Consider the following 25,129-nt stretch of genomic DNA (forward strand, 5'->3'; position numbering starts at 1 on the left):
GCAAACGGTGGTGCCTCTTCTCCAATCTTCCCAGTCTCTTGGAGTTCCCTTCCCAAGGAGAGTGGTGGTGGAAGTCTCGGTCTCCAGCACAATTGCCTCAAGTTTCCTTCGCCACCTCTCTGAGAATTCACTTTAGTGCCAGTGAATTGCCTGCAGACTTGTGAAGGACTTTGGGTAGTTCTCAGCCCGAGCGATCTGCCATTCTGTCCTTGCAATCAGAGTGGTGAAAGGGTGGATTTCCCCCTCTACAGCGCGTGGCTGGCGTAGGGATTTCGGATCCATGCGACTGATTGTGAGGACAAGAACAGGAGGTAGCTGTTACTTCGGGTTAGCTCCTCCAGAGTTAAAGGGCTTGATTTTAATGGCAAGGGCGCTGGAGGCAGCTAGTGTTCAGTTCTGGGGCAGGTCAGTGTGGGCAGCAGGACCTAGAATTTGTATATGGCTTCTGGAGAGGATAAAAAGCCCTGAGGACAGGGCTGGTTGTTTTGGATGGGTGGCATGGTTTTGCCAGTTCTGGCCAATTTCCTCCCCTTTTCTTCCCAAAGACATCTTCCTCGTACAGATATGTTTGCCTTGCAAGAGAACTGTACGTTAAAATCAGTGTACCAAGAATGACTGAATGCATGTATGTATCGTGAGCTGCTGTGTCAAATCATTACAAACACCTGCTGCCCCAAATGTTGCATTGTTTCTTCTGTGCTGGGAAAAAAGATGCAAGGGGTGAATTTTCATTGGAACTTAGAGCAGGACTGCGAAGGAGTTCACATTCCTATACACAACCTAAGCTTTGCTGGCACTGTGGCATCTTTGTGGGATTATATGTATGGGAGTGTGTGTGTGTGTGTGTGTGTGTATAAACAAATAGCATGCTATTATAATTGAATAATAATTTGATTGATTGATTGATTGATTGATATTAAGTGTTACTCTAATAATCAGCACCCTAAGAATTGACCTCGGCCCCCATGAACCAAGTCACGGGTGGTTTCAGCCCACCAGGTCATTTGAGTTGTGTAGGCCTGGTCTACACTGTCTGGCAGTGGCTTCTCCAAGGTTTCAAGCAGGTGTCATTTCCAGTCCTACCTGGAGAGATGTTGCCAAGGATTGAACCTGGGACCTTCTGCATGTGATCAGATGCTCTTCCAATGAGCTATGACTCATTCCCAATGGTGGCATACCTGGGTCTCCCATCCAGGCACTGACCACACCAAGACCTGCTTAGCTTCAGCAAGGGGGCTGTTTCATGTGCCCTTAGACCATACTCTGGGACCCAGATCTGAGCCTTGATGTACAACTTCTCTAGCAACACATACTAGCAACGGTTTTGACAAGGCAAAGCCAAGAACAGTGATTTACTAGGGGCAGGTTCCCCATACAGAAACTTAGATCATATACATCAGTATGTGTGAAACAGCCCTCTCTCTATCTCACTCAGAGGGAAGTTCTTGATGCATTAAAACTCCTTGACAGACTAGATTTATTTGACTGGACACCTATGAGATAGCAGCAGAGGCCACAAGAAGGGGTTCTTTGAGGAAACAAGCGAAACCGCATTGAACTCAGCTCTGATCTTTTACACCGATACTGCTCGTGCCCTTTATCTGGAAGAAGACAGGTGCTTATTCAATTTCGACGCCCTGTCAAGCTGAAAGCGATTCCATGAGCACTCCCATTGCTACTTTTAACTCATGTCCATCATTATGAGCTCAACTCTTTCTCCTCCACCTGCTCCCGCAAACAAAGAACACTTTTGTCGTTTACAGCTTAATGTAAACATTGCAAAGAAGGAATGAGATCACTTCCATTGGTTTGCAATTTCAGGACACATAACAAAGCTGGCGAGATCAGTTCATCCTGCATGCAGTGGTAGATGGAGAAGACAGTGGAAAGGCGAGATCCCAAACAAACCAAGTATGGAAGGCGAGCTCTCCACAGGTGTCTTCAAACAGCTGAAGGAGACCATTAATCAGCAGGTAGCATCATCTTCCTCCAAAAGACAGAGTAAGATGATGGATGCAAAGTTGTGTGGGAAGAAGCAGTATTTTCAAACGTCTGCAGTAGAAAACCTGCTCCAGGCCCTTCAGCAGATGCTGGATTAATCACTTTACCCTTGAACTGGGGTCTCCTAGAATATACAGCCTTGCATGTCGCATTCAAAGGAAGGTAGGCAAGGGCCTCCAGCCTCTTGCCCTCCATTCTGTTCAACTCTGTGTTTATTTAAAGTAGGCCAGATGCAGCCAATAATTCTTTGTTCAATATTTATTATTGTTTAAGCTGCCCTGAAGCGGGAATGTGTGAGGGCACTTGGGTCAATGCATTCAATCTTGTGATGCAACCTGGCCTGTTCTTCTGTTCCCTCCATCCACAGCCTTTCCCCATTTTCACTCTTATCTCCCACAGATCACTTACATTAGGAAATGCTGAATCATTTTATACCACCAGTGGAAGCTTGACGGAGCGAAAAACCACCCTTGTATGAGACAATTTGTTTGTACTACCATTATTCCATTTATTTCTACCCAGCCTTTACAAATATGATCAATGAGGCATGCAGTATAAGAAGATGAACCCCACAGTGCATTAATATAATAAAATCAATCATACAAATACAAAAATGAGAACAATCATGAACTAAATACCAGCAAGAACAAAAGTAGTAGACAGAAGAAATTAAGCACCACATGCCTGATGGGATTTTTAAAAAAATGCTCTTCCGAAGGCAAGAAAGCAGGAATTCTCCCTGTCAGTCCTCCCTGGAGAGGGAATTCTACAAATGCATGCCAACACCAAAAAGATCCTGACCCTGGTAGCTGCCAAGCAGCTGTCCAATGAAAACAGGCCAGAAAGTATAACACGTGAAGCTGATCCTAGGCACAGGCAGGTTCATACAGGCAAACACACTCCATAAAATGAATCTAGAACTAAAAATCCAGACTAGTATTTTGTAACATAGTCAATGACTTTGTCAGAAGATCTTGGGAATACTCGGACACAGGTCAATATATTATCTACCAGTACTTAGGACCACAGAATGTAGAACTATGTGGGAAATGCTGTAACAAGTCACTGAATAAATGAAGTTGAGTGAGGCCATTGGTCACTTCAAGTTCAGTTCTGTTAATTACAATCATTGTTCAAGTACACCATCCAAACCCAGATAAAAGGATCCTTAAAGTGAATATCGATACAAATTTGTGTACACACACACACACACACACACACACACACACACACACACACTCCCATATAGGAAGTAGTACATAAAATCAAAATAAAATGAAACAAACTAAAAACCTGAATTAAACATTTCTAACACACTATGTGCAGGTCGTAATCCCAGCCATACAGAATTTGGCCACCAAAGAAAGAAAAATCAGTGTACTTATCAGAAATAAATAAATAAGTTTATATAAAACTCATCCGAGTTATTTGCGAATCTAAATACATGAGGAACAATGCATCTAAAATGCAAACCATGATAGAAGGAACAATGCAAAAGCACATGGCCAGCTTAGCACTGATTGACCGCATTCTCATGTAATGTAGAACCATGGGTCCATTGAACCCTCAGTTCTGTGCTGTCACCACCTTGCTCTCCCATCTGAATTTAGATGTTCAGGAGAGCCGCCTCTCTGCAGACAGCAAGACTGCAGAGAGGCAGGGGAGCTGGGTGTGTGGGCTTCCTTCTTGACAGAAGACAGCCCACACAGCCAATCAGGCTGGAGTCGAGGGAGGAGCTTCCTCCCTTAACTCTGGTTCCAGGGCAGCAGCCAGAGGTTCCGAATTGGGATGTACCAACTGAACTTCATTCAATCCAAGGGTTCAGATTAGAGTCCCAATCCTGAACCCTCAGTTTTGTCACCACATCCAACTGTAGTTCCACACATATGGACATAATGCCCGCAGAACCACAGGCCTATTCAACTGCGATTCTGCCCACCTGCTAGTGGCATCGGAACATTGTGCTACCATTGCAGAAGGCTGTGCAAAAATAATTAAAATAAAAGAAGAAAACTGCTGCTACCACTACTGTCATCTACCATGCTCCCATGAAACATATTTGTTCAAGAAAACACTTCCAGATGCTACTTCACATAAGAGTTATGGGCAATGGTTCTTTGTAGCAGTTGCCAAGTGCTAAACTGTCCAGTAGCCTTTGAGTTTGCCCTTGATCATTTTGAATGCAGCCAATGTCTCTCTGACTGGCAGAGCTTCTCCAAGGCCTGAGATAGCAACCATTCTCAGCAGTGCTCACCAAGATGCTTGGATTGAGTCTAGGACCTTCCGCATGCAGGGCACATGCTTTACCACTGAGCGATGAGCCCTCCTGACATCCTCTCTACATGTGGAGCAGTATCCCACTACTGCCTCAAGCATCCCCTTTGGACCTCGCATCACACACATTTAAAAACATTTAGAATACAATTATGTGGTTCATAGTTCCCCAACCTTGGGTCCCCAGATGTTGTTGGACTACATAAAGTCATTGTGGGTGAGGATGTCCTGACATCATCTCCAGACATCCTGATGTCCTTACCTTACCCAACTGCCCCCACATGGGTTATAGTTAACTAATGAGTTAAGTAGTATTTATGTTATGTTAACATAAATACTACTTAAGTAGTTCTATCATGTTAACTCACTAGTTAAGTAGTATTTGGGCCAAGTTTGTAGAGCAGCAGTTTGGAGGAATCCCTCCCGCTCCATGTGATAAATGAATGTGTCAGGAAAACACATTCATTTTTTCTCACATCCAGAAAAAGGTTCAGGATGGGTGTCCTCTCAGCAGATCCCCCTTCTTTAATCACATGAGCCAGTTCAAGAGCAGGGAGACCCAGCCCTACATGTTTCTAATTAATTAATTCATTGGGTAAAAAATAATAGGGTTGTTCACTCAACCTGGAGTCAGAGGAGCACCCAGTAGGGATGATATAACCTTTTGTACTCCCTCAAACTGCTGGGGACAGAATGTGGGTTGGCCATGCCCATCCCTACCCAGCTCCCACACAATCACTCTCCCCTCCTCCTAAATTGATCTTTGCAAACACATGACTGCCAATTGGGAGCATGCACAGCTCTCCTACCCTGACTGGGCACTCCTCTGACCCTGTTTAAGGTAGTGCATCCCCCACTAACAGAGAAAAGAGGTACTTTTTAAAAGTGGTGATTCTCTTTATTTAGCAGGGGGAGAGCAACTGGCCCTATTCATCCCCTGCACTGCGTCTCTCCAGTGGCTATTGTTGGTGTATGTCCTAGGTTTCTTTTTTTAGATTGTGAGCCCTTTGGGGACAGGGAGCCATTTTATTTAGTTATATGTATGTTAACTGCATTGGGAACTTTTGTTGAAAAGCGGTATATAAATATTTGTCGTATTCGTATAGTGTGAACAACCCGAGTGAATTGATAAAATGGGCAACAGACCTCAAATGTATGAACTGGGATCCTATGAGCTGCTGAAGCTCATGCGAGAGGCTTGCAGTGGCCTAGTAGAATGTTTGCCCTTTTTGGAAAGTACTCTTACGAGATCACCTTGCAGGCTGTGGGTTCCCGCTCCCAGCAATTTTGGAATGCCTGCACCGATTTGCACTGAACATTGTGCCACATAGAGAGACTGAATGGCATCATTGGTGATGATGCCATGCACCCCAATCGAAGATGGCAGCTGCAGGGAAAGTAGGCACATTAGTTCATACCTGAACTGCTGTTTGAGTAATGTTTTTGAGTCGTGGACCATTAGTGTTAGGGAGGGCATACGCGGCCCATGTTCGGGCCTCCCCCTGAAACTGGTGGTGGTGCCTCCCCAGAGCACCCCTCCCTGGCACCCCCTGGTGGCACCACTTCTTTTTCCACCACATGTGAACATAAGAACAGCCCTTCTGGATCAGGCCCAACCAAGGAAGCCCATCCAGTTCAGCATCTTGTTTCACACAGTGGCCCACCAGATGCCACTGAGAAGCCTACAGGCAGGAGCTGAGGGCCTGCCCTCTCTCCTGCTGCTGCTCCCCTGCAACTGGTACTCAGAGGCATCCTGCCTTTGAGGCTGGAGGTGGCCTGTAGCCCTCCGACTAGTAGCCGATGATAGACTTCTCCTCCATGAAGTTATCCAAACGTGGGGGTGCCCTTTCTCTCTCCACCGCATGGGGCAGCAGTAGCAGCTGAGCTGGGCTGTTCTCTGGGCTGTTCTCAGGGATGCCGATGCGGCCACCATGCAGCAGGAAGAAAAGGGGCTCCAAGGGGGCTGCCACTGAGTGCCCATTGTGGTGAGAATAGGGGCCCCAATGGCTGCTGTGCATGGGTTCTTGGAACCTGTGCACCCAATTGCAGTTCTTTCCCTGTAATGGAACACCCCCCCCTCCCCACACACACTCACTATATTGCAAAATGCTTTTGAAACTCCTTCAGTTTTAAAACTCTGTGTTGCATGAGTGGGAGGGCAGCTGATAGAGAAAAACAAAGCGTTAAGGTCCTTGGAGTGCAGGGAAGCAGTTCTATAGTTGTTGGATCGTGGGCATAGTTTCTAACCAAGGATTAGACCCCAAGACTGAATCACTACACACTGGGCTACAGGAAACACCCCACCAAAATAAAGGAGTTAATTGGAATTAGGATACCAGAAAGATGAGGAAGAGATCAGTTTCAGCTTAGGATCAACTGTTCAGCTGCACTCTGGACATGACAAGGTGTCTGACTCGGAGAGCGACTTGTGGTAGAAAAGCAACTCCACATTTCCAAGAATTAAGGCACAAGTTGAGTACCTTGTGGAGTGCTTTTGGCCAAATTGCAAAGTTGTACCCAAGCCCCAGTGCATGAAAAGCAGCTCGAGGCCCTTTGCCAGGATTACCAAGGAGAATGTAGACGAGGTTGATCCCAGAGATGATTGAAGGAGTAAGGCGGGGTGGGGAGGAGTGGAGACAGGAAACAGAAAAGGCACAGGATCTGAGGGATATAAGGAAGGGTTGCAGAGGAGGAAGCCAGGGGGGAATTTTGAGGCTGCCCAAGGGTGCACAGGAGCAGCCAGAGAAGATTGCTCCATCAGGCTGGAGGAGTAAACTCATTCTCCATTTATACTAAGACTTAAGAACAGCCCTGCTGGATCAGGCCCAAGGAAGCCCATCTAGTCCAGCATCCTGTTTCACACAGTGGCCCACCAGATGCTGCAAACCTACAGGCAGGTGTTGAGGGTATGCCCGCTCTCCTGCTGTTGCTCCCTTGCAACTGGTACTCAGAGGCATCCTGCCTTTGAGGCTGGAGGTGGCCTGTAGCCCTCCGACTAGTAGCCGATGATACACCTCTCCTCTATGAAGTTATCCAAACCCCTCTTAAAGCCATCCAGGTTGTTGGCTGTCACCACATCTTGTGGCAAAGAATTCCACAAGCTGAATTCCATCCTGCCTCTTCAGCCAACATATCTAGTAAGTGCACCACAGTCAGACACTTTTACAGGGAAACACAAAGTGCTGAATGTTGGTTGATGTTGAGCAGAAAAATTGGCTTGCTAACTAGTATTTCTTTCCCAGCTGATGGTGAAATGATAAAAACTGAAAAGCAAATGATGTTTTTCAAGTATGTGCAATTGGCAAAAAGACACAATTTAATTGGAATAGGATTACAATAGCTTCTTTGCCAGTGCATGGATCCATCTTTAAATGTCAGAAGACAAAATGTGAATCCAAATGGCTGCATCTTAGAAAGTTCAGAAAACAGAAAGAGTAGTCTAACTTGTGCTCTGTGGCCTTTGGCCAAGTCTTGGCAATGGTGGGACAGGTACCCAAAAGGGCCAAGCTATGTTTGGGACAAGCATGCCTTTCTGAAACTCGTGCTTGCCCTATTTAACTATAAAACGAGGGTGGGGTCTCCAACGTTTGTACTAAAAGGAGTTGCTTAGGGGAGGGGAGCAAAGCTTGTTCCCCTTCCCATCTTATTGGGCCATGTTGGGCTGCTTTAAGCCAATGAGGCTATTTCCATGATCAACAGAAATTGGGCTAAGGGAGCTTAGCCTGCTTTCTGTCATTCGTGGGAACCACCAGGCTCATAGGCGAGCCCGGTGCTCCCAAGGTGGCTAGCCCGCCTAGAACACCCTCCCCTTAAATGAGGTTAATGGAGTGAGTGCTCCATTAACCTCATTTTGTTGCTTGTGCGTTGCTGTGGCGCACAGTGACACACGAGTAGAACCCTGACCAGGAGGCTGCAAGCATCCTCCTGGGCTCGGGGGTCTCTCCAGGATGCCCTGCACATTCGTGTGGGGCATCCTGAGACTTCCGGGGGCCATTCAACCCCTGGTCCCCACAGCCCCCACTGACTCTGTGACAGAGCCGGTAGCCGTGTGGGTGGCCAATCCAGCCGCCCAGCTACAAGCGGCTGCTCATCTGAGGGAGAGCAGACTAAACCCACTCTCCCTGCAGAACCCTGCCAGGCTCTTCGCACATGTCGTGTGAAGCACCTCATTGTCTCCCTGCCTTCAGTTCAGAATCAGAGCTACTTTGCTTCCACACTATCACTTCTACCCAGGATTTCCTCCTACTTTGCTTCCAAACAACCAAAAATTGGCAGCACACACAGCTCCCAAACCCAGGTTGAACATAGTTTTTTATTGTGTGAATGACCTCAGTGAATCCGTAGATAAGAGAGACAACTACTTTCTCAAGGAATCATTCAGCGTAGCCAACCGGCCAGGGTTTTACTGGCCTGACCAATAAACCTATGTTGTCTCAGGCAAGCAATGCAGAAAAGCCAATAAAACTCCATATTGTAACAGGCATATCCTCTATTAAGGATTTTGCATGATCTATCCAAGCCCTCCCTAGCTAAGGTTGCTCCATCTCACAGTTTGACCTAGAGGCTATTTATTTATTTATTTTATTTTATTTTATTTTATTTTTGCATTTATATACCGCCTTTCGTTAAAAAAAATAACCCCGTTAAATAACCCGTTAAATAACCCGTTAAAAATAAATGCTATTCACACAATGGGACGAAATCGGACTAGCCTCTGCTAGTCATCGGCTGCAAGCTTGGTGGTTCCTAAGCGGGTAACTTGCCTAACCACCCCTGCCCTTAAAGCAGGTTTGTGGAGCGAGCGCTCCGCAAATCTGGTTTTAAAAATTGTGAGTAGCCACAGTGCGGCTCCGCACTGCGGCTACTCATGAGGAGACCCCCGGAAGGGAGGCAAAAAGCTGTGTGCTCACGCAGGGCATGCTGGAGCTTCTGGGGGAGATCGCTCCACCAGCACCCTGGGGCCCCCCGCTCCCCCTAGCACCCGCCGGCTCCGTTACGGAGCTGGCAGTCGTGTAGGCGGCCACTTCGACTGCCCAGAGCAGACTGTCTGTTCATGTGCGGAGAGCTAAGCCCGCTCTCCCTGCACACCCCTAGAAACCAGGTCTCACTGATCGTGAGACCCGGCTCCTAGAAATCCAGGGTTTCAGCCTCCTTCTCTGGAGCCCTAGGGCAGGCGTTCCCAACCATGTTGGGCTACAACCACTATCATCTCCAGCTGCAATGGCTTGTGCCTGGGGGTGGTGGGATTGGTGACGCAACAACATCTGGGGACCCAAGGATGAGAACCCCTGCTCTAGGGCAAAGGCTAGAATCTCATAGTGAGGGGGCAGAACTGAAGAGACTGGCTATTGTCTGGCTGGTGAGATTAGCTCCAATTCTATATTCATTTGGCTCCACACTGATTCACCAGGCACATCCAAGCTCTGTCAGGAGACATCCTTTGCTCCTACCATCACCTCCACCTCAGTCTGTTAGGCCCTTACCCTTAGTTCTCAGACTCTATCCCTTGCACCACAGGATCTGAGCTTCAGCAACCCTAACCCTGACTTTGCTGGTGGTCCACCAGTCTCTGCTCACTTGTTCCATCTCTGGCCCAGCCCGGGGAGCAATTGTTTTTGCCACCAAAAATGGCCAGTCTTAGGACATAGGAAGAGCCATAGCTCAATGGGAAAGCATATCTTTTAGCCCTTCATGGTTTGGGCCCTGGATACCTCATGGACTATCTGCTTCCAAGGGTTTCTGCCCTCCCAACGAGATTGCCAGTGGGGCCTTTGCACCATGTGCTAACCTTGAGAGAGGCCAAATTGTCATGCACATGGGTCAGGGCTTTCTCTGTTGTTGCCCCTAGACTTTGGAATGCTCTTCCAGTGAATGTTCACTCTGTGACATCTATAGTTGCTTTTTAAAAGACAACTAAAGACCTTTTTATTTGTTCAGGCTCTTGCCTGAACAAATATGGGGCTGCTCTCCTGCTTCTGTTTGTCTTTTTACGGTTGTTTGCATGTGTGTGTTTTATGGTTTTTACTGTGTATTTGATTTTAATGTTTTAAATGTTATTTTTATGGAGTTTTATTGTATTTTAACTTTTGTAAACCACCTTGGGATGTTTTATGAAAGGCGGCATAAGAAAGTGAACAAATAATAAATAAATAAATCCCATATATGCAGAAGATCCCAAGCTCAATCTCTAACATCTACAGGTAAAGGATCTCAGGTAGAAAGTCTGAGAAAGACCTCTGCCTGACACTTTGGCCAGGTTCACACGTAGTGTTGAAACCAGCAGTTCGGCTGAGCTTCCTCAGCTCCAGACATGTTCACCAGGCCTACTTCTGGTCTCAGGAATGATATGCCAAGATTGGGTTTGTATGTCACACCCAGTCTTGGCATATTCTACCCTGTTTGTGGCACAGAACTGGATATCTGCCACTCGCTTAAAATCTCAGTTACTGATGTTCGGTTCTGCGTCACAAGTAAGGTAGAATATGCCAAGGTCGGTGGTTCACACATCACACCCAATCCCAGCACATTGTTCCAGGGACTGGAAGCAGGATTCCTGTCATTGTGTATGCTCGGGGCTATAGTAGGTCGGCCAAGAGGCCAGTTCTGTGCTGTGTGTGGACATGGCCTTTGGAGAGTTGCTGCCAGAGTAGACAACCCAAAGCTATATGGATCCAATGGGTTGACTCAGTGGAAGGCAATCTCATGTGACTTGCTCCTACGGCTGCCAACATTTATTGATTGATTGATTGATTGATTGATTTGATTTGATTTGTATACCGCCCTTCCAAAATGGCTCATTGCCTGAATAAGGGGCATGAGTGGTGGTGGTGGGTATGAAGGGGTAATCGAGAGCCAAGAGCAGCAGTGCTGTTCTTATCGTAGTTATCACCTGCATGATTCTCATTATCCTGATACCTGGAGAATGGTAAGTTAGCTAATCATTGATATTAATGTTTTTGTTAATGTCCCCAATATGGGACTGTTGGAATTGAATAGGAGAACATTTATATACCACTTCTCAACAAAAGTACCCAAAGCGGTTTACATAGATATACCTAAATAAATACAATGGACAAATAAATAAAACAAACCCTAGAACTTTACTAGAGCCACCGATTACTCTGGTAGGGAGGGAGAAGGGAGAGGAGTTGAAACCATCTACAGCAGCAGGCTTCGCAAAAGACACAGAGGGAGAAATGTAAATTTAATAGTGATGGTGGTTGTAGTGGGTGAATCAGCGGCATGCACTGAACGACAACCTCATCTGCTATACTGAAAAAGATAATTTATTTGAAAAAAGATATTTTTCTTTGAATACTACTCATGGTCTTCACCTTTATTTCATTATTAGTGAAAATAACTGGTTTGATTGGAGCCACAGTTTCTTCCCATTAGCTGGAAATAAGGGATAAATGGCATCCTGTAAGAGACAGACAATTTGGGGCTGAAACAAGGCACGTCCCTGCTGATAACTGTTGGTAACCCTACTTGTTCCTGGGGGAAAACCCAATACCCTTAATTAAAAAAACAAAAAACAAACCCAATTATTTAATCTGGTTACAATTGACTGAGGAAGCAAAAAGGAGAGAAGCAATGTGATCCAACCAAGGTCACATTGTCCTTTAGAGCAAGAATCAGGTGGTTTACAGCCACAACCCTTATGCTTCCTGGAGACAAAGCTCTCTTTCTTTGATGCTTTATGGTGTCCTTCCGAAGCATTTTAAGATCTCACAGTATCATTAACCAGATAGAAATAAAAACTGCGCTGGCATTTATGGCCTCACAAGCTAGCTTTGGCGTCAGACAACCAGCAATATAGTACCTACAGTAAACGGAACATCATGTCGGGTAGCCCTCCAGGAAAAAAAGAAAAAAAGAACTGCTCAATCATGCACCACAGCACACAAACAGAACAAGATAAAACACTGTCTAGTCACTTATCTTGCAAAGCACCCCTACTCAGACATGGCTTGCTCATCAATGGAAAACATTATCTCTCAGGAGATAGGACATCCTCAATGTAATTTGCACCTATCAGGCGCCTAAAGAAGATCTGAGACATGCAAAGCAGCTTTTGATTGTAAGAAATATTTACACAGTCAGGCTCAGATGTCATCCTTACACAGCTCAGGATTCAAGAGTGCAAGAAGAAAAAATCTTGTGATGTAACTTACCAAGATGGCGAACAGTGGATCCTGTGGAAGATGCTACTAGTTGGAGTAGATCTTCCATCCAGTATCTTTCAGGTTTAATTCCGCCAGGTTTAATAAGAAGTTAGAGTGGTCTGAAGAGAAAATGAAAAGAAAAAGAAGGTGAAATACACTAATTCTAAGAAGTGTGCTGTGGGCTAAGCACATAGCTTTGGTTCTCTTACGGCCAGTTCACATGGCGCAGTCTTTAAGTCAAGTGATGAACTAGCTCAACTATTGATGAGAGCATGTGTACATCATCCATCATAGGGACACAGGAAGCTGCCTTCTACTGAGTCAGACCCTTAGTCCATCTAGCTCAGTATTGTCTACACAGACTGGCAGTGGCTTCTCCAAGGTTACAGACAGGAGTCTCTCTCAACCCTATCTTGGAGAAGCCAGGGAGGGAACCTAGAACCTTCTGCATGCAAGCAGGCATGTGCTCTTCCCAAGAGCATCCCCATCCCCTAAGGGGGATATCTTACAGTGCTCACATGTAGCCTCCCATTCATATGCAAACCAGGGTGGACCCTGCTTAGCAAAGGAGACAATTCACTCTTGCTACCCACAAGACCAGCTCTCCTCCCATGATCTCCTCCCACTGTAGATCCAACAGAACGAGGCTGTTCTCATGAGCAGCCAAACCTGGGCTAAGGCAGCCATGCCTGGGGGTGCATGACTCCCAGAGCCACCGAGCCGCCAAATCCGTCAACCCAGCCTGCCAGTTAGCTGAGGTTAAAGGCCTGAGTGCTCGCACTCTTACCCCTGTCTAACTGCTCATGTGTCAGCACCGACTGCTTGCAGCCAGCGCTGAGACACTGCGGGCGGGGCTCCTGGCCAGCACCGGGGGGGTGGGGGATCAACACAATGTACTGCGCATTGTGGGATTTGTGGGGGCTGGGGCAATGTGCTCCAATCCCTGAAGGCACTTCTGTACTGCCCTTGGTACCTGCGGACCATCTGGGCGTGGGATGCGCGAGCCCAGCAACTACAGAGATAGTCTGAAAGGAAGATGAGCGTCTGCTACCTTCCCTGCCACCTGCCCTCAAGCCCTCTCACTTGATCGTGAGAAAGGGCTTGACATCTGCATCACTTGTTAGCTCAAATGAAATGGTCCCCCCCCCCCAGAATGTTGCTTTGCTCACTCTCACTCACAGTAATCGAGCGAAGAAATGAATGATCTACGTTCAGGAACCAGCCGCAAGTCTGATATTTTAAAACGGATGCTGAATGACATGTTATACCAGCAACCCACAATTGGTTCTCCCAGCTTTTCTTTCATAGAATGTTTAGAGTTGGAAGGGATCTTGGAGGTCCTCTAGTCCAGGGATCCTCAACGTTGGGCCCCCAGATGTTAGTGGACTTCAACTCCCATAATCCCAAGCCCCAGTGGCCTTTGGTTGGGGATTATGGGAGTTGAAGTCAGAGGCGTAACTATAGGGGGGGCAGGGGGGGCACGTGCCCCGGGCGCCATATTTTCTGGTCACATGGGGGGCGCCGACATGACAAAAATTTCTTTTAATTTTTTTTAAATTTTTTGTTAATACAAATGTTTCCTGCTCAGTGCAGCAGCGCTGCAGCAGTCAAGGGAGCGCGTAGGCAGCCCATCCCCCACGAGCGGTCCCTTCCGCGCCGCCCGCGCCCTCCCCCCCATTGCTTTGCTGGCGCCTGGAGGCCAGTCAGTGGCCTGGCTTGGCGGCGGCGGGCGCTTGTGAGGAAAAACCTAAGTATAATGTAGTATGTTGTGGCGCGGTGGGGCGCGGGGGGCGCCATTTCAGTGCTTGCCCCGGGCGCCATTTTCCCTAGTTACGCCTCTGGTTGAAGTCCAATAACATCTGGGGGCCCAACGTTGAGGATCCCTGCCTAGTCCACCCCGCCTGCTCAGTGTATAAAACTGCTGCAACATCCCTGCAGCCTCTGTTTGAAAACTCCCGGCAAAGGAGGGCCCACTATGGTACAAGGCAGATTTCCCCCATAAGCTGTGAGTTCCCAGTTTGGACTGGGGCTCTGGTGCAAGGGGAAGGGGACATTAAGGATATGTATATATTGCTTTTCAATAAAAGAGTTCTCAGTGCAGTCTGCATAGCAAAAGGAATGGGAAAGTGGCTCCTTATCCCCAAGGGACTTGAAATAGAAAAAAGAAAGCCTGGAGAGATGCGATGCTGGGCTGAATAGGGACAATTGCTTTTCCCCTGCCAAATATACGGGAGCCATCACTTTAAAAGAGGCCTCTTTGCCCAGTTTGCTGGGCTTTTAACCCTTTGCATCGATTCCCCAATGAAAATTATCTCTTGGAACCACTATTTGCCACCAAGGGAGAAATGTACAAGCACACTACCAAGGTTTGTATGTTACCCCTCCTCTATCTAACAGCAGCTTTGGAGTGCGTTTGTAATTGGCATTGGGGCATGAGAGAAGGTTCCACCCCCTTCCCCCCACATCATGCCCCCAGTCCAAATAACACTCCCTCCCGTGACTTCTTTTGGGAAAAGAAAAATGCATCCAATCACAGATCTCCTGCAGAGATGAGTATTGAAAATGAATCATGGATTTAACATTCTCTCCAATATTTCTCAGTCGAAAATAGGTAGGCTTATTTTTACACCTCATAAAACAAATTGCTCATCACAGTGAATAAACTCCAGACACACCAGACACCAGAAAACCCCATTGAAACAGAGTCAAGAGTCAAGTAGCTAGAGTGCTGAATTAAATGATTTTGGACTTACATGCAGAACACATATTTTCTTGCACACAACCGACTTTAGCATGTTGAGGGAGCTAATAATGCACATAGGTTCCTCTGTGCTCCCCAATAACATAATTTTTATAGCATATCCTAAATTCAATTTCACATCAAAGGAAGGAAGTAGTATTCTAGTAGTCAATGAGGTGTATTTGGAAAGCGCATGTAGTTACTGGTTCACTAATTTTATAGAAACATGGTAGTGAGAAAAATGACATTCTGGAGGAAAGAAGGCAAAAACCAGGGCAGTTGCCAAGACTCAAGACAGAAGATGACAAGAGTTAGGTTATAATGGGCAATGCATCCATTACACAACTGGGTCTTGCATGCTTGATTTTTCAAAAGTAAATAGCAGCCTTTGGGGCACCAATCATGATGGGGATGTAGCATGGGGGTAGGAGAGATTTAACTCATACCACTCTATCATGGTCTCAGTCCTGTTCACCACCTAGTAGCTGCTATTTGGCAGGGGGGTGGGGGAGAGTTTCCATTAGTACCAATGGGAACTCCCTCCGCCTCACCCCACTCCAGAAAAAAGCAATTGGGCAGGGGCTGTGATCTGGAATGCAGCCTGTCGGAGAGGAGAGCTGGTCTTGTGGTAGCAAGCATGACTTGTCCCCTTAGCAAAGCAGGGTCTGCCCTGGTTGCATATGAATGGGAGACTAGAAGTGTGAGCACCATAAAATATTCCCCTCAGGGGATGGAGCCACTCTTGGAAGAGCTGAAAGTTTCAAGTTCTCTCCCTGGATTCTCCAAGATAGGGCTGAGAGAGACTCCTGCCTGCAACCTTGGAGAAGCTGCTGCAGTCTGCGTAGACAATACTGAGCTAGATGGACCAATGGTCTGACTCAGTATATGGCAGCTTCCAATGTTCCTATGGCAACTTCCTATGTTCCTAGAGTGGGTAGCATCATAATATAAGAACGTATAAGAACAGCTTTGCTGAATCAGGTCCAAGGCTTGTCTAATCCATCATTCTGTTTGCCACAGTGGCTCACCAGTTGCCTCTGGGAAGCTCACAGGCAAGAGACGAGGTCATGCCCTCCTTTCTGCTGTTGCGCCCCTGCAACTGGTAGCAGAGGCATCATGCCTCTGAGCCTGGAGGTGGCCCACAGCCACCAGACTAGTAGCCATTGATAGACCTGTCCTCCATGAATTTGTCTAAGCCCCTTTTAAGCCATCCAAACTGGTGGCCATCACTACATCCTGGGGCAGAGAATTCCATCAATTAATTATGCACTGTATGAAAAAGTACTTTCTTTTGTAGGTAGTACTTTTAAAAGGAAATTTCCTAAGTTTCCTGGCAATCAGTTTCATGCGATGCCCCTGGTTCTGGTGTTGTGAGAGTGGGTGGAAAGTGTCTCTCTATCTACTGTCTCCAAACCATGCATAATTTTATACACTTCTGTCATAACTCCCCTCAGTTGCCTTTGTGCTAAACTAAAGAGCCCCAGATGATGTTGAAGCCTTGCTTTATAAGGAAGGTGCTCCAGGCCCCTGATCTTCTTCATCGTCCCCTTCTGTATCTTTTCCAGTTCTACAATGTCCTCCTTAAGATATGGTGACCAGAACTGTACTCAGTACTCCAAATGTGGCTGCACCATAGATTTGTATTGATTGATTATGTGCCATCAAGTCAGTGTTGACTCTTGGAGACAACATAGATAGATTGTCTCCAGGATGATCTATCTTCAACTTGGCCTTTAAGGTCTCTCCGTGGTGCATTCATTGCTGTCGTAATTGAGCCCATCCACCTTCCTGCTGATCATCTTCTTCTTCTCTTTCCTTCAACTTTTCCCAGCATTATGGACTTCTTAAGGGAGCTGGGTCTTTGCATAATGTGTCCAAAGTATGATAGCTTGAGCCTGATCATTTGTGCCTCAAGTGAAAATTCTGGATTGATTTGTTCTATGATCCATTTGTTTGTTTCCCTAGCTGCCCGTGGTATTTCAATATTATTTTATTTATCTATCTAACATATTTTATACCACCCAAAACATGTGTCTTAGCAGTTTTATTTACAATCCCCCAGCTAGGAGGATAGTTGTGGTGGTAGTGGTTTGTGCATGAGAAGAAGCTGGTCTAGCTCATCTTAACATTTGTAGCTAGCTCATTATGGAGTCCTTGAAATGAAAACCATCAATGAACTATGGCCTGAAAGCAATGCAATATTAACTAAGGTACTTAAGAGAATGCCTTCTTAGTTATGAGCCTCACTGCCTTTTGGGATCATCCAGCAAGTTCTGTCTGCAGTTGCCTCCAGCTTGTATGGTGGCTACTCAGGGATGGGCCTTCTCTGTTGCCACCGGGGAGACGAGAGTTCAAATCCCCATTTAGCCATGAAACTCACTGGATGAGTCTGGGTCAGTCATGTGTCTCTCAGCCTAACCTACCTCACAGGGTTGTTGTGAGGATAAACATAACCATGTGCACTGCTCTGGGCTCCTTGGAGGAAGAGTGGGATAGAAATGCAAACAAACAAAGTGCCACTGTACATGAACCTGCCCAGTGTAAGTCTCCAGGGACCTCCCATGATGAGTGTCCTTCAGAAACCAAACCTTGGAGAAGTGGTGCACAGTGATCTGAAGAAGAAATGCATGGGTTCCATTTACAAGGTTCTCTCTTTTTATATCTGAGAGCAGTTACACTGCCAGTTTGATGGCACGCTCTTTTTAACCATTCTACATTTTGTTTTTTAGTGACTTTTTGGAACAGCAGTGGATTCCATCTCATTTTTTAATAGCTCAGTTACAATGGCAGACTTTCGGGCTGGAGCCATTTCAGGCCATTTGAGAAGCCTGTGTCATGTTATTGTGGGAAGTTTGTAGCCAAAGTGAAACACCCACATGCAACAATCGCTCTGAAATGACATTTGATTTTGAGCTGACTTGCAAAATCTTTTAACGCGTTGCACGCAATCCTAGAAGCTATTGTGTTGTGATATGTCATCTCAATTTTTTTTAATATATGGGAAAGAGCTCCCATTAATGTTTCCACTCTTGCTCAAGGGCTTCCTCTCTTTGTGCTGTGTGCACGCGCACATGTTTTATTCTTAGTTCATGTCTTTAGTCAAAATAATTGACATTTGCACACATTACAATTCTGTCATCCACAGATCTTGCATAAGTGGTGCTAAGTCTGACCCATTCAGATAAGAAAGCATTAGAAAAACACAACAGATGATTCACCTACATCTCTTGAAACATCTTGGATCCACACAGCTGAACTGGATGGTTAATGGGAGCATTCTATCTTGCATAGCCAGTGTGTGTAGTGGTTAGAGTGTGGGACTAGGACCGGGGAGTCCTGAGTTCAAATCCCCATTCAGCCATGAGACTTGCTGGGTGACTCTGGGCCACTTCTCTCTCAGCCTAACCTACTTCACAGGGTTGTTGTGAGGAGAAACTTAAGTATGTAGTACACCGCTCCGGGCTCGTTGGAGGAAGAGTGGGATATAAAATGTAATAATAATAATAATAATAATAATAATAATAATAATAGCAGCAGCAACTGAGGGCTGAATGGTATTGTAGTAGTGAATAGAAATGTATTTCCAATGAGCTTGGATGATGTGGTTTGGGGAGAGCTGGTCTTGTGGTAGCAAGCATGAACTGAATTTTTGAGTCCCAACTCATTCCGCAAAGCTGCCTACTGCCAACACCCAGCCCCCTCCCCTTTACTTCCCCCTCCATTTCTCCCACCTGTCACTGGGCCACAGGACTAGCAATAAGCAGGTAAGCAAGGGTGTGGTGTGGTGCGGGAGCTTGGTGATAAACAGGCCAAACTATTTCCCAAATTTGGGGAGCAATAACCCAGCTTATTCCAAGCCCAAAAGGAGGAGGAAACTCTCCCTTCAGTACCAGGTTGGATGGAGAGCATGTAGTAGAGACCTTGCAGTCTATGGCTACAAGCACTGAGTGGGTACAGCAACCTCTTCTCCCTCCCACTGTTGCCTCTAAGACAGGAAGGCGCTTCGAATCACATTATTCTACTGTCCAGCCCAGTCTTCTACACATCTGACTCCCTTCGCTTTCCGAGATCAGAGACCAAGGCTGTTCTGTAGAATCAAAATGATTAAAGAGACAGTTGTGAGTGACCGGGAGACACTTTCTGTGGCAAGCTGAAAAAATACCCTGCATGTCTCTTGAAAACCAAGCAAGTGCAGTTTTGCTCATTGGTGAAGTTCCAGCCAGGAGCAGGGAAACCAGGATTGCTCAGAGGACATGTCAGTTCTCATTTTCCTTCCTGTAACCTTTAAAGTGAAAATAAGTGACATCCTGACTTGTACAAGAATTGCTAATGATTTTCAAAGGCTGTTGAAGTAATTAGATGGCAAATCAAAGTGTATATATATACAGTGGTCCCTCGACTTACAAACTACTCGACATAAGTATTTTTCGAGTTACAAACGGCAGTTTTAGATCCGGTTTTAGATGGGGTTTTTTCGACTTACAAATTTTTAGATGGGGTTTCCTCGACTTACAAATTTTTAGATGGGGTTTCCTCGACTTACAAATTTTTAGATGGGGTTTCCTCGACTTGCCTGCCTGTTTACTGCCTGTTTATTCTTGAAAAGAAATGTTCCTGTGCAGTTTGCAAGCCTTACTGGGGGTCTGGGTCTTTTTTCTAGGCTCCGGAACGCATTAATCTGTTCCCAATGCATTCCTATGGGAAACCGCTTTTCGACTTACGAATTTTTCGACTTACAAATGTGCATTCGGAACGGATTAATTTCGTAAGTAGAGGGACCACTGTATATATATATCTGTTTCTTAAAGAGCTCGCACACTTGCTGGTATCTTCCCACATGCACACTACCTATCTCTGTACATTTGTACAGTTAATGTCCATTGTTGGGGGTGGGGGTGGGGGTGTGACAGGCTTTGTCCTGACCTACACATGTTTATTCGGTCAAAGGCAGACCAATGTGCCTACAAACTGGATGCACATAGGTTTTTCTTTTAGCAGCATTCGATACCCTCGACCATGGTACCCTTCTCAACCACTTCTCAGAGATGGGGATTGCAAGACTGGTTCTGGTCCTACCTTGTGGGGGCAGGTTCAGAAGGTGGGGCTGGGCAGCTACTGCTCTGCCTCTTGGCCATTGGCTTATGGGGTTCTGCAGGGTTTGATCCCGTCAGCCATCCCATTTAACATTAATATGAAGACAGTTGTCTGAAGATTTGTCTGAAGACACAGCTCTCTCTCGCCTTGTCATTTGATCCCAGGTGGTTGATGGTGGCAGCTATGGGTCAGATGTGAACTAAGAAGCCGAGGCTTAAACCTGATAAGGCGGAGATGCTATTAGTCAGTAGGAAAGTTGATCTGGGATTGGGTTATTAACCTGCTCTGGATGGGGCTGCATTTCCTTTGAAACAACAGGTTAGCATAGGGGTTCCAAATCTGTGCTATTCCAGATGTTGCTGAATTAAAAGTCCCATCATCCCCAGCTATAATGTGTTGTGACTGGGGAGAATGGGCGTTGTAGTTCAGAAACATCTGGAGTACCACAGGTTGGGAACCCCTGGGATAACAGATTAGGATTCTCCTGGGCCCAAAGTTGCTCGTGGATGTTCAGGCTGAAACCATGGCCAGGAATGCCTTTGCGTAGCTGGTGTGCCAGCTTTGCCCATTCCCAGAGAGGGCACATCTGGCCACAGTTACCCAGTCACCTCGTGTCTGGACTCCTGCAACACACACTTCATGGCTGCTGCTAGAGTATCTAGAAATGTTGGCCACTACAAAAAGCACAGTCACCAAAGTGCTAATTGGCACCAGTACATTACTTTCACTCTTAAAGAGCTGTGCTGGCTTGCTGTGTGTTTCTGGGCTGGGAATTACCTTTAAAGTAAATTACCTTTAAAGTCCTTAATAGGGATGTGCACAAACCTGTTTGGAGGCCCTTTTATGGGCCTCCAAACAGGTTCGAGTGACTGGCAGTTTGAAGGCATGCCGACGCGCTCTGACATGCACGGGCTACTTTCTATCATTTTTGGTCTGACTAGGGAATGGGGAGGCAGGGAGGTACACTGCCACCCTACCGGACCATTTGAAAGTGCAGCACCAGTGGGGGAAACGCGGCGGAAGGGGTAAGAGCACTCTCCCCTGCCCTTAAAGTTACCCCCCACCTTCAAACCAGCCCCTGCTGGTTCCATTCACATCCCCTGTCCTTAATGGCTTAGGCCTAGGCACACAGTCCCCGGTGCCTACCCTCCCATCTGCCACCTGCTATGTCCAGAAGGGTGCCTGGGTTGGCAAAGGGGTGGTAGAGGGGTGGGCTTCACCTGGGGCACCCAGACCCTTGGGCCAGCCCTGGAGGAGGATACTCTCCCCACAATCACCTGCAGCGGCACATGCTTTCTCCCTGTCCCCTGAGCAGTTGCCACACGGAGGGGGCATGTGGTTGGGAGGAACTCTGGGAACTCTCTCCCCCATCACCTTTGGCTATGTGCTTTCCCCCTGGAGCTGGGAGGAGATGTGCAGGTGGGAGGAGGTTGGCCCCACACAGGCTGCACAAGAACTCTCCCCCACAACCACCTTCCCATAAGCTCTACACAACTCTGCTTAGGCCCCAAGTATTTTATAGGCCACCTTTCCTCCTAGGCGATTGCCCACTGTGTTGCCCACAGAACAGACAGGACGGGTTCTGTTCTGTGTGCCAAAGCCAAGGGAGGCTCAGTCATCCTGCATGCAGACAGGGCCTTCTCTGTTATTACTCCTTGATTTTGGAATGCTCTTTCTATGGCTGTTCACTCCCTTCCAACCTTGTCTGCCACAAAGGTAATACTGTTTTCCTGTACCTTTGGGCTCTGACTTGTGTTGATTTGCTGTTATGGTTATTTAGAATATGCCTCTCTTCCTTAGCTACTTTTTAATGCTTTTTAAAAGTTTGTATTTGTATTTTAATTTGATAGCCACCTTGGGATTTTATATAAGACATGATGCAATTAAGTTATAACAAGGAATTCTGTTAAGAGCTAATCTGCAGCTTTCCCTAACACCTTAATTGATAGTGATAACTTAATTGATAATTTCACAAGGTAGCCCACTTCTGCCTCAAACGTTCGCCCACTTCTGCCTCAAACGTTCATGCACCCACCATCTTGAATTGGGGTGGATGACATTATCACAATACACTGTTAAGGTGACTCTGCTTTTCTCTATAACTGTACTAAATTTGGTTCCAGTTAGTTAGGCAGTTAACATTAGCCCATTTGCACTTCAACAGTTCACACTTCTGCCATCTTGAATTGGGATGGATGACACTTCATCATTGAGGTGTCCCTACAACTGCACCAAATTTGGTTTAAATATGTCCAGGCATTGCAAAATTGATAGGGGGACACAGACAGACACAGAAAGCTGGTGATCTCATAAACTTACTTTCCATAAGGAAAGTAGGCTAAAAATAAATAAAATAAACGCAGTCAGAAATCCCACTTCTTGCAGAGCTTATGGGTGTGTAGTTTGGACACTTGTAGGTTCTGCTTGAATGACCACCTAAACCAGGGTGGGCAACCTTGACCCTCCAGCTATTGTTGAACTACAACTCCCATCATTCCCAGTCACAATGGGAATGATGGGAGCTGTAGTTCAACAACAGCTGCAGGGCCATTCTGACACATACATGAACAGCTAAGGGGAAATGTTCACGTCATTCCTAGAAGAGCTCCTATAACAGGCCAGAAACCCATCTATTATTAAGCAATAGATATGTCAGCTTTTCCATTGCTTATTCCTGAGTGACCATCTGATATGTTTATTACTCCTCAGAGAACAGTCTTTTTGCCATTATTTTTTTTAAAAAAAAATGTAAACATGTATTATTTTCTGTCAAGTGCTTTTTGGAGGCATGAACTGCCATTCACCACAAACATAATTTTCTTCCACTGTTACTGAGGAGCCATTTAGACATAAGCTAATTCTGTATTTAAGCCCTCAAATAAGTACTTCTGATTAGAAAAGATTGTTCTTCCCTTCACCATAATCTAGGTAGAGTTTAAGGGCCATGAATCAGTCAGCACTGCACTGCAGAAATGAAGGGGCCTTGTTTAGGGAGGGGAAACTTGTTCTCAGCGTAGGCAAACCCATGGCCTTCCAGGGCTCAGCTCAAAACTGGCAGTTCTGAGAGTCATCAGATGTTGGCCTGGTGGGGCAGAGGCAGTGCTGGCTCAGGCAGGTTTGCTGCCTCAGGTCACAAACCCCAAAACCAGCATGGGGGTGGTGGTGGCACAAGCCTCACCCAAGCACAGATCTGCTGGCTGCTTAAACTTCTAGGCAGCTGGGCATTTGACAAGAAGCTCAGCAGGGAGCAGATGCATGCGTGAGGGAAGCAAGGAGGGAGGAAATGGACATAGGAAGCTGCACTATGCCAGGTCAGACCATTGGCCCATCCAGCTCAGGATTGTCTACACAGACTGGCAGCGGCTTCTCCAAGGTTGCAGGCAGGAATCTCTCTCACCCCTATCTTGGAGATGTCAGGGAGGGAACTTGGAACATTCTGCATGCAAATGTTCTTTCCAGAGTGTCCCCATCCTCTAAAGCAGGGATCCTCAATGTTGGGCCCCCAGATGTTCTTGGACTTCAGCTCCCATAATCCCCAGGCCCAGTGGCCTTTGGCTGGGGATTATGGGAGTTGAAGTCCAAGAACATCTGGGGGCCCAACGTTGAGGATCCCTGCTCTAAAGGGAATATCTTATAGAACTCACATGTAGTCTCCCATTCAAATGCAAAGCAGAGTGGACCCTGCTTATCAAAGTGGACAATTCATGCTACTATAAGACCAGCTCTCCTTTTTAAAAAAAGAAGTGGAGTTGGACGCTTTCTCTTCCCCACCCCTCCCCGCACCTTCCACCTACAGGCATCCAGAGGGAGACAAGTGAGTTGACATCTGCAGGTGTTGGGAGCTGGACAGAATGTCTGTCTTGCCAACCCAGGGAACGCGCACTACCCCTGGGCTGAGGGCAGAAAACTGAGAGGGAAGCAGCCCCTTGTCTTTTCCTGAAAAAAGTTGCTGGGAGACAGCATGTTGTCTGAAGGCAACACCAGACACATGTTCCAGTGGTGAACGGGCAGAGGAACACAATTATGACCTTATTAATATGCTCTGACACCCATCCCAAACTTTCCTGCCAGCTCAAGAGGATGGGATTGTGTTTCAAAACTTGGGGGTGAAATGGCCCAATTGCACCCCACCTTCCCTATTCTAAAGAGATGAGACCATTACTCAAATTATATGGAAAGGGGAAGATGAGAGGGTACAACCATCCCAAGGGTCTGGAGGAGAGGGATTGCCTTCTCCCTTGCCAATTTATCGAATTAGCTTGGAGCCTCTTAAATACAGACAGCCTAGTAGTTAAGGCCTAGTATCAGCTACTACTACTACTACTACATACTGATTTGTGCCAGATTTGAATACAGCACATTTAACTCTGCTTGCCCTAAATTAAGGCAAGATCCCCCCAGTCACTTCTCTCTCAGCCTAACCTACTTCATAGGGTTGTTGTGAGGAGAAACTTAAGTATGTAGTACACCGCTCTGGGCTGCTTGGAGGAAGAGCAGGATCTAAAATGTAAATAAATAAATAAATTTGGAGCTGGACTTTGCTGCAGCCTACTTCTTTAGGAGGTAAGGAGGCCTCAGAGTGAGAAGGCCATGTGAAAGAACTGGGGAAACCATTTCAGTTTTGCAGCAGAAGCATGTATCGGTAGTCGGGCTTGTATAATCTCAGGAGCACAGACAGCCCGAGGCCCAGAGGGATTAGAAACAGATAAGCTATGCTTGTTTGTTTTCTTTTGGCAGTCTAAGGTTTACAGACCAAGCATTTGCAGGAGCCATTAGCAATAAAGCATTACTAGAGAATGCTGCTGCTGTTCTCTCACATATCCTATAAACTTGGTTTGAGTCACCATAAAGCAAG

At 46.4% G+C, this 25,129-nt stretch overlaps 1 protein-coding gene across 5 annotated transcripts in view; it reads right to left on the reverse strand.

Moving 5' to 3' along the window:
• Positions 1–25,129, reverse strand: part of TENM4 (teneurin transmembrane protein 4) — a 1,105,140-nt gene that overhangs the window by 1,030,818 nt on the left and 49,193 nt on the right. For 3 of the 5 annotated variants that reach the window (XM_053305915.1, XM_053305917.1, XM_053305913.1), the window contains exon 2: positions 12,450–12,559. The gene's annotated coding sequence lies outside the window, so the exon portion shown is untranslated. Of the gene's footprint in view, positions 1–12,449; positions 12,560–19,070; positions 19,268–19,342; positions 19,465–25,129 lie in introns of those variants that run through there. The other 2 variants (XM_053305914.1, XM_053305916.1) reach the window with 2 other exon arrangements.

Source organism: Hemicordylus capensis, chromosome 3 (genome assembly GCF_027244095.1).
Source record: "Hemicordylus capensis ecotype Gifberg chromosome 3, rHemCap1.1.pri, whole genome shotgun sequence".
In the NCBI taxonomy this organism is placed as follows: Eukaryota; Metazoa; Chordata; class Lepidosauria; order Squamata; family Cordylidae; genus Hemicordylus; species Hemicordylus capensis.